Genomic DNA, 10,751 nt, shown 5'->3' with positions numbered 1-10,751 from the left:
GCCCTGTCATAACGAGAGACGACATGCTTTTTCATGTCTTTTATAGACGACGTGCATTTACGACGCACATTTATGACACGCAATGCGTATCATTAAAGCCGCTGTCAAGAAAGGCCATGTCATAAATGAAGATGACACACATTTTTGCGTATCGTAATTTTAAAAATTTTTTAAAAAAATTATTTATAGATTTACTAATTTTCAAATTAAATTTGCATTTCATGTCTCATAATAGAAAATAAAATACCATATGCAAAAAAATACAATCCATTGCACAAAAGTTAATGTCATAAAAATAATCATTCCAACATTAGACAAATGTAATACATCAAATATGAAAGAGATGATGACAATAATAGTTGAACTACAAGAGCTTGTTGCCCACCTTCCTAACATCCGAGCTACTTTGCTTGAGACTATGCACATCAACCAGAACTACAAATTTGAATAATGCAACCATTAGATTCACATAAACCAACAAATCCCAATATGTAAAAATAAGCCAAAAAAAAACAAAAATAACTTGTTGAATCCACTACATGCAATGTAATTTTTTATTAAGATCATTGATTATAATGTCATATAGCTTTTATAACCTGCATGCAAGTGTAAAATCGCACCTGTGATTGTAGAAGTTTATAGAATTATAAGGCAAGGAGGGAAACTGATTGTTATGACGAATCCAGTACAACATGGGAATTTGGAAACCTCTTGAAGCCACTACATTGCAATGTAAATTTGTATGTTTTTATAAGAATCAAGAATTATTCAGTGCCCATAAGTCAACTTGGAGGCCCAACACATATGCAATGGCTTCATGATCTTATTCATTCAGAGACTAGTTACAACCTAATGTTTTGTTTGCTTAAGACAATTTCCTTTCTGTAAAAATTAAAAGGTTATCATTTTGTTAACAGGTCAAAAGAAGTGAACCTTTTCCCTTACTATTTTCTCAGCTCCAAGATGTTTCACTTTGAAGGCCCACGAAAAGATTTTGATGAGGTTTTGTTAGCTTTGTCAAAGCTTGACTTAAAAACTAATGGCAATCCTAGTCTGAAAAAAAAATGATATGTGTTATATCTGTCAAACTCAAACATATATGCTTATTTACATATTACAAATAAAAGATTAAAGAACATACTTTGAAGTGATAGCCTTGATTTGTTTGGCCATATGTAAAATATGTTCTTCAGATTCAATCACATTGGGACCAGCTAACATAAAGAATGGTTGTGCTCCTTGTAATGGTTGTAGCAACGAATCATTAAGCTTAATGCTAGCTAAGAAACTTACTTCAAACACAGAGCAACGAACAAGGTAAGATAAATCTGTTAAAGGCCATTATAAAACACATTTACTATTAGTCCAAATGATTGTTCTATAATTTATTGACCTTTTCCTGTCATATATTTTGTCTCTTTTCTATCCTGGCCTATACATTCAATCATCAATTTCCTTAAAATGGATCAACAATTCATTTTTTGGAAATAAGTGTCTTCTAATATCCGATTATTAATTCATTTCACATATCTCAGCCACTAGTGTATGTAGAAAGACTTAGTTGCCCTTATTATGTGAGATACTCATACTTCTATCAAGTATTGTTTAGTTGTAAAATTATAATATAATAAACACCATAAGCAATTAACATGGAAACATTAACTTATGATGATAGTTTAACCTGAAAATGTCTCTGTGAAGAAAAAAGAAATTTTCCTTCCAGCCGACTCACATGAATTGAACCATGAACTCAATTCCACTCCAAATCCTGCCCACACATGGCCCTGATGTTATACAAGACAAAAATTTAAATAATAACACACCACCATGGAAGGTAAAAGCTTTCGTTAATTAGTTGCGCGTCAGTGACACAAAGTTTTCAGGCTTGAATCACAAGAATACAACATGATATGACCACCCCAATCAACAATAGCATTAGCTTTTTGCAAAACCATTATTAACACTGGACCACTGACAAGTAACAAGTTATAAAGATCATAAGACCATGGGTTAATTTTAGCAGCCAATATGCTAAATTGGCAAACCTTTTTACTCTAGTGGACCTAGTGGTAGATTACATATACTATAGTTTATGAATAATAAATAATCAACAACACAAAGGGCTTCACAGAATTTCAAATTTTTAACAGGGCATAAATGCTATAAATAGAAAACCCTCTTAATAAATAATCGCAAGAAGCGAGTCATACTGCTTAATCAATGTGGTTCAGATCAGATCACAAGTCAGCTGAATACATAAATAGAAAATATATGAAATTTTCTGAACATGCTAGTTGATTTGCTAGTGTGTTGAGTCATTTCCTCACATAGAAAATAAAGTAGTACCACATAGAATTCTTCTATGAATCTCGTTATGAAGAAGTAAAAGGTATTAATAAAAAGAAAATAAGTAGAGAAATAGGATTTATGTTACAATAAACCATACTTCCATAAATACAGAGACTCCCAAGATTAAGAACAATCAATTTAGACTGTAACAAAAAGTCTGTTCAAATCACCCTGCAAAAATCAATAATAAAATTAAAAAAACATTTCAATTGTTAATATAAAAGTGTTATTTATTTTAACTAAGTTTAACCTTGGAAAAAATCTTACACAACAGATAAAAAAACTCAAGAATTTGTAATATTCACATGAAAACTCAAGGTGACACTTAACATGTGTGTACATAGAACAGATTTGGGAGTTTTTTTGGGTACTTATAGCAGACTTTAAAAATTTTACAGATGTGACTCAACATGAGACTACAAATTGAACAAAGTGAACTAAAACAAGTAATGTTCAACCACAAAGCATCAAAATAAGGATGGAGAAAGATTTGGGAAAAAACTAGGATTAAAAGATAAAAGGGCAAAATATATATACCGGCAGAGTGCAGCAACGGAGGTGGCGGCGTGGAGCAACGAAGGTGGCAGCGAGGAGAAAAGGCCGGTGAAGAGTGAAGGCCAGAAGGGACGCCGGAGGTGGTAGCAAGCGGGAGGAATAAGGAGGCACAGTCAATGAAAGGGAAGCAGATGAAGGCGTGAGAATAAAATGCATGTTAAATATGTATTCAGGAAACAAAAGCTTTACTTTTAGGTCTGTTGGGCAAAGTGGTCAAAAAGTCTTTTTGGAGTATTTTATCTTCCTAAACACACCCTATGTCTATAACCACACACCACTCATAAAAGTAAATCCTATAAGGTGGAAAAGTTTAAATCAAATAACTAGAAATGATTACCAGAAATAAGCTTAACTACAAATGTTATAGATACCAACCTCTCATCATGAAAGAAAAAAACCTCGCAATAAGATAGTAGTAGAGAAAGTCATATGATCACGTACAGATAAAGTTCTACAACTTGACTTGATGTACATACACTTGTCAGGTACCAAGCAGATCTTCTTTCAACCTAAAAAAAGTTATAAAATCAATAAAAATTTGAGAAAACTATTTTAAAAGGTAAAGATTACTCACAGCCACAAGGATAAAGAATGTAATTACCTATAGTTTTGTTATCAATCCCTTTTCTCTTCTTCAAATTCTATAATCTAAAAATCATTAAAAAAATAAATATAAAAACATTAAAATAACACTGGAAATCAGATTTGACAGAAAAAACACTGGAAATCCCAAGAGATGAAGAAGAAGACAGGATAATATTGGAAACCCAATGACAAGAAAAACAATGAAATAAAAACACTGGTTCATACTTTATTTGTGATTTACAGCTAAAAATCATGTCTCAGTAACAAATAATCCCTAAAGAAATAGAGTAAAATAAAGAGTTAAAAGATGATAGCAGATCTAGAATCCCTGCAAACCAAAGACCATAATTTTCAACCAAATAGCTAGAAACCTTCTCCACCTAGGATAAAAATGGTTAGCCATTATCACCATTACCTTGTTGACCATGAATCCCAATATTTTTCCAATTCCTCAAATAAGGAATATTACAATGAAGTCAGATAAGGGCATAAAAACTAATTCCTCATTTTTGAAGTCCAAATGCAACTATTACAGTTCCTAAAACATAGAAAATCAAGTTTTACAGAAAAAAAAAACAAATGAAAAGATGAAGAGGAAAGAATGGATATTACGAGAAACCCTGATGAAAAGAAAGTGAATAATATAAAAAAACATCAAATAAGCCTGAAATTCTTCCTTGCTGGTGTAAGGTCACGTAAAATGAGAGGAGAGACGTATGTGAGAATGCAGTGAGCCCCAAATTAACATAATAAAATGATAAAGTAAGAGAAAGAAACCTAGGGTACATACATTGAGAAGAAGAGAATGATATTCAAACCTGGTGCCTCTTCCATTTTCGTTTCCTAATTTCCGATGCTTCCAATCTGAGCATGAACCTCCGACTTCTAATCCCAAATCTGACCTTCAACCTTCGATTTCTGATCTTCAACCTCTAACTTGAGCCCTATAGTTTCGAAACCCCAGAACTGAACTTTTGAGAAGGAAGAGTGGATATCGTTGTTCTACCTGAACACGCTAATATAAAAGCGCTAGTTCTTAGGTGCACACTTGTGAGGTCTAGAACATAAAAGTCGTAGTCGTTCTTTGATATCGGGGACAAAAAAAGCTTAAAATCATTGGCGTTTTGAGTGTGAGGAGTCGTAGACCCCCAATCGCCGACTCTATGAGTTCAGCTCCCTGGTTGCAGAATGTGTATGAGTCAATGAGTAAAGAAAATGCGTAACACCAGTCCCTATAGTGGCTTACAACACTGAGAAAATGATTGGAAACATCAAAACAATTGTCGTCGCGAGGCATTTGATCACGAAAGCAAGAGCAATTCTACTATGAAGACGAAGGCCCTAGGGCTTTTTCTTGCTAATTGGAAGAGGCGTGGGGTTTAATTTTTGGGATCCAATAGGCGGGTGAAATTCCACTTAAAACGCGTGTTTCATTAAAAATTATAAAGCGACACACTTAGATAACACACATTTTATGAAAGGAGCCCTCCGTATTTCCATTTTTTTTCCTTTTCTGACACTAATTTTAGGGCATGCACAAATGTGTGTCCACTATCCTTCATATTTTGCAAAATTGACATTATTTTTTAGGGCACACACAAATGCGGGTCCTCTATCAGCGCGTGTCATTGTTTGCGCGTCATTAAAGGGATTTTTTCTAGTAGTGATGTAAGATTTATCTTGCACAAAATTAGTATTTTCAAGAATTAGTTATTAAGTTTAAGTTCTAGTTAATTTTAAAAAATTTCGTTTTTAGCTTTTTGTTTTAGCCTTGAACTCGTCGAGTCCAATCGTAGCAACTCGACGAGTCCATCATGTTTTTTATTTTCTTTTTTTTTACTTCGTTTTCTTCTTTTTACGCATGTTTTTCTGTTTTCTTTTAGGTATTTTATGACCTGTAGATCAAATACATCTTTGGTCCCACCTCTTGAGGATCTGAAATCAGCTTTGCGGAAGAACAAGGATAAAACTGTCAAAGAAACTAACCCGCCAAAGAAGTCACCTTTCAAGGTACTCAAATCAGTCTTTGGAAAGAAGAAAGGAAAGAACGTGGGTGAATCTAGCTGTCAAGAGAACGAATAAATTAAGATTGAAAGTTTTGAACACAATCCCAATCCAAAAGAAACCGACTAGGAAACAGAAACCGAAGAAGAAAGCGATCTAGTAAGCGAACCCGATAACACTATGGTGAACATCGCGGATATCACCATGGGAGAATACAAGAAATGGATGTGTGATGATGTCGGGTCGGGACTCGTGCAACCCACAATTCCAGCAACTGCTACCTTCGAGCTAAAACGCCACATACTCGCCCAACTCAAGGACATCCCATTATACGGGAAAGATCACGAAGACGCATACAAGCATATTGACAAGGTCAACGACATAGCCGACTACTTCAACATCCCTAATGTACCTCGCAAGAATTTTTTGCTTCATATGCTACCGGTTACATTTAAGGGAGTCGCGAAAGATAGGCTAAAATCACTCCCTCCAGGATCCACCACCACATGGGCTAAAATGCATGAAGAATTTTTTGATCAATTTTTCCTTCCCTCAAAAATTGTAAAGATGAAGAAAGCCATTGCTAATTTCGAGCAACAAGCAGGCGAGTCACTCTATGAGGCGTGGGAGAGATACAAAGGTTTGTTGAGGAACTGTCCCCACAATGATTTATACATTCAGCAAGAAGTCTCCATTTTCTATGATGGAGTGAACGTGACAACTAGGCAACTCCTTGTCTCCCAAGGACCACTCACGTAGAAAGCACCCACAGTCATAAAGGACCTAATTGAAGAACTCTCTAAGCACTCTAGAGAATATCATAATTCAAGGAATGACTTGACTTAAGGGGCGGTGAACTCAGTTTCCGATAATATGGCAGAAATAATGGCTAAATTAGTAGCTTGGACCGGAGAATGACAGAGATGGATCAATCCATCCATGCCATCCGGGTGGGATGTTAGAATTGTAGTGGGCCTCACCTTACTAAAGATTGTGATCCAGATGAGCATGGGAACCGAAAAGTACAAGTGTATTACTCTAGTGGAGATAGATATGATTAAGATTGGTGAAAACCAAAAAAGAGTGGCTACCATACGACGAGTACACGAAGGCAAATGAGGAGAAATATAGGATGAAGACAAGAGGGTTCTATCAAAAGGAGGAGCCGGTGCAAGAAAAGAAAATGGACTTTGAAGATATGCTCACAAGATTTGCAACCGCATCCGAGAAAATACACAACGAAACCAATGCTGCAATAAGAGAACAACAAGCCATGATGAAAGAGCAACAAGAATTGACGAGAAATCAGCATGCCTCTATACTAAACATTGAAAAAAACAATTAGGCCAACTTGTACTGCCATTTAATAAAAGAGCACTAGGTGAACTTCCAAGTAATACCGAGAAAGATCCGAGAGGCACTCAGATCAACATTGTGACGACTAGGAGTGGAAAGATAATTACCCTTCTAACACCTATCATGAATGAGGATCCAAAAGAGGTGCAAAAGGAACATAAAGAAGAGCCACAATCACAAGCAACCAACTTGACTCGTCGAGTCGTGGAGAAGGACTTGATGAGTCCACAGTCTAAATAGAAGCTTGATGCCCCTATAAAACCTTATCACCCTCCATTGCCATGTCCAATCTGGGCTAAACAAGAAAAGCATAATGAAGATTACCAAAAGTTTCTGGAACATATCAAAGACCTCCAAATCAACATTCCTTTCATAGAAGCGGTTGTACAAATGCCTAAGTATGCGAGATTCTTAAAAGAATTACTCACGGATCGAAAGAAGCTGGAAGACGTGTCCAAGGTGGTGCTTAATGAAAATTGCTCAGCCGCAATGTCGAACAAATTGCCAAAGAAGATGGGTGACCTGGGTAATTTAACGTTGTCATGCCAATTCGAGAACCTAGCTACTAGTTATGCATTGGCGGATTTAGAGGCGAGTGTTAATCTTATGCCATACTCTTTCTTTAAAAAGTTGAACCTTCCGGACCCGAAACCGATTCGTATGGAAATTCATCTAGAAAACAAGATGGTGACATTTCCAAGGGGGGTATGTGAGGACTTATTGGTAAAAGTTGATAAATTTGTATTTCCCGCGGATTTCATAGTGCTAGATATGGAAGAGGACCACCAAGTGCCGATCATTTTTGGAAGACCTTTCCTAAATACCGCAAGTGACATAGTAGACATGAGAGAATCTAAACTTACCCTACGGGTGGGAGAAGAATCAGTTACTTTTGGATTTGATCGATCCATGAAGCATTCTAGAAATAGTAATAACACAGAATTTTCGGTGGACATTTTGGAAGAATTAATGGAAGAATGGAAAGAGGACAACTCAAACGAGCCTGCCATTGCCTTTGAAGAAAGATTTGATGTTGAAAAAGACTTAAAGGAGATAGAAAAACTGCTCGAAGAAGCTGAATATGAAGAAAAGGCGACTTGCCGAGTTGAAGACACTGACTTGACGAGTCTGTTTGAAAAATCGCGATCAGAAGGCAATTTTTGCCTGAAATCGACGAGTCTCCTTTCTGGACTCGACTTGTTCAGTGTATACAACATGAAAATAGAATTAAAAACTCTGCCTGAACATTTAGAATATGCACTTCTCAAAGAAGGTGAACAAAAATCGGTTATCATCGCTTCCAACCTCACCAAATCTGAAAAAGAAGAGTTAGTTCAAGTTTTGAAGAATAGGACGAATGCCATCGCGTGGAAAATTACTGACATAAGAGGAATAAATCCTTCATATCGCTCCTATAAGATAAATCTTGAAGAAGGTGCGAAGCTAGTAGTGCAACACCAAAGACGTTTAGACCCGAACATGCAAGAGGTGGTCAAGAAAGAAGTTGTCAAGCTCTTAGATGCAAGGATTATATATTCGATTTCCAATAGTCCATGGGTTAGTCCCATTCAAGTAGTGCCAAAGAACGGAGGGATGACGTTCATGACAAAGGAGAAGAACGGGATTTTACCTACACGAACGGTAACCGGTTGGCGGGTGTGCATCGATTATCGAAAGCTAAACGATGCCACTTGTAAAGACCACTTTCGTCTCCCTTTTATTGATCAAATGCTTGAGAGATTATCAGGACATATCTATTATTGTATTTAGATGGGTTTTCAGGTTATTTTGAAATACCTATTGACCCAATTGATCAAGCGAAGACTACTTTCATTTGCCCAAGTGGAACTTTTGCCTATCGACACATGCCTTTTGGGTTATGCAATGCGCCGACGACTTTTTTAAGATTCATGATGATAATATTCCATGATATGGTGGAAAAGATCATGGAAGTATCCATGGTTGATTTTTCCGCTTTTGGCTCTTCTTTTAATGATTGTCTTGCTAACCTATTTTTGATGCTTGCTAGGTGTAAGAAGACTAATTTAGTTCTTAATTGGGAAAAGTGTCATTTCATGTTGAAGGAGGGCATTGTATTAGGCCATAAAGTTTCCAAGGCGAGGATTGAGGTGGACCGGGCTAAAATTGATAGTATTGTTAAATTACCCCCACTAACTAATGTAAAGGGCATTAAAAGTCTTATAGGTCACGCGGATTTTTACCACCGCTTTATTAACTATTTTTCCAAAATTACTCGACCTTTAACTCAACTACTTTTGAAAGATGCACCTTTTAATTTTTCTAAAGAATGTTTAGCCTATTTTGAAATTTTGAAAGAAAAATTAACTAATGCCCTGATCATTATCGCCCCGAATTGGAACTTACTGTTTGAAATAATGTGCGATGCAGGTGACTTTGCCTTAGGAGTTGTACATGGCAAAAGGGTTGACAAGCACTTTCAACCCATTTACTATGCAAGCAAGACCCTAAATCCAACCCAAGAAAACTACACCACAACAGAAAAACAATTATTATCTGTGGTGTATGCCTTTGACAAATTTCGTCCCTATTTTATTTTGTCTAAAACTATTGTGTTTATTGACCATTCTGCTATTAAGTATCTATTTGCCAAGCAGGATGCGAAGTTGAGGTTGATCCGATGGGTGCTGTTACTGTTGGATATAGTGTCTAAGTCCACAACTTTATTTGGTATGTACTTGACCTGATCCGACATGGTCCATTTGGGTTGTATGGCATTGCAATACTTGCATAGACAAAATGAGAGAAAGTACACTTGTGATTATTAATATATTATAAGTTCTAATATATTAATAATAATATTATTTAATTAGTATTGATCAAGTATTAATCTAGTATTAATTTGGTGATCAAAGTGAGACTAATTAAATATATAGGGTTGATCATGACAATCATCAATTCTTTTATGGTGGATTAATGATCCATGATCTATGGGTTTGGTTATAACCATATGGAGCTCCATGGTTAGTCCATGGGAGTTACAAAACCATGGGTCATGAGAAATGAAGAGTCATGACAATTAGGGTTTACATTTGTAACTCCTAATTATGACACACTATAAAAGAAACCCTATAGCATGCAAAATCGACACTAGAGTGTTTCTAGAGAGGGCATAACCTTTTTTCAAGTGTAAGAAGTGTTCTCTCAAGTTATTCCAAGTTTTGTGGTGTTGTGTGAAGCATTTGAGGCACAACATTTGGGGTGCTAGGCTGACAAAGTTTTGAAGGAATCCAAGCAACAACAAGGTATGTATTTCTACTAGTTTTTATCTTTTATGTAATCCCCATGCCATGCTAGTTTGGAAATAACCTTGAAAAAGAAATTTGCATGTATATAGAGAAAACATAGATTCAAGGTTATTAGGGTTGCATGTACACTTAGGAAGTGTTATAATGCTCAAAAACCATCAGTGGTATCAGAGCCTAGGATTGTTTTCTGTATACTTGATGCAATTTGCAAGAAAAATCTTTTTTTGGAATCTGCCAGTTTACCACGAGGTGGTGACTGTTCAGTGAAAAAAAAATTGTTTTTGGCCTATTTTGGATTAGAATCATTACCACAAAGTGTTTTTGTTCTTAAAACTTGATTTTGATGTTATGCTAATGTTTATTCTCATCCAAATAAATGGTTATTATCAAAATTTCAAGTTTTATATGGTTTATTTATGATTCTTGAAATTGTTGATATGAATATTTGTTCTTATGAGTTTTAGAAGATCATATGAATTGTTTATAACTTGCATGGTTGATTAATTCATGATCTTAATGGCAATGATGGTGTCCATAACTTGTCCTCAAGTCATGGATAACCAAAACTCACTTCTTGAAATTGTGATTATGATCCATTAAAACTCACAAGTTACA

At 35.7% G+C, this 10,751-nt stretch overlaps 1 non-coding gene across 1 annotated transcript; it reads right to left on the bottom strand.

Annotated features, from left to right (window-relative positions):
- Positions 1-6,058: 6,058 nt before the first annotated feature.
- LOC145096476 (small nucleolar RNA R71) lies at positions 6,059-6,164 on the bottom strand. The gene has a single exon (XR_013703883.1). It is a non-coding gene; the product is annotated as a small nucleolar RNA R71 (small nucleolar RNA).
- Between the last annotated feature and the right edge of the window lie 4,587 nt (positions 6,165-10,751).

The sequence above is a fragment of the Lactuca serriola genome, chromosome 3 (genome assembly GCF_051521515.1).
Source record: "Lactuca serriola cultivar US96UC23 chromosome 3, Lser_US96UC23_V15, whole genome shotgun sequence".
NCBI classification, from domain to species: domain Eukaryota; kingdom Viridiplantae; phylum Streptophyta; class Magnoliopsida; order Asterales; family Asteraceae; genus Lactuca; species Lactuca serriola.
This window is presented reverse-complemented; position numbering and strand designations above follow the sequence as displayed.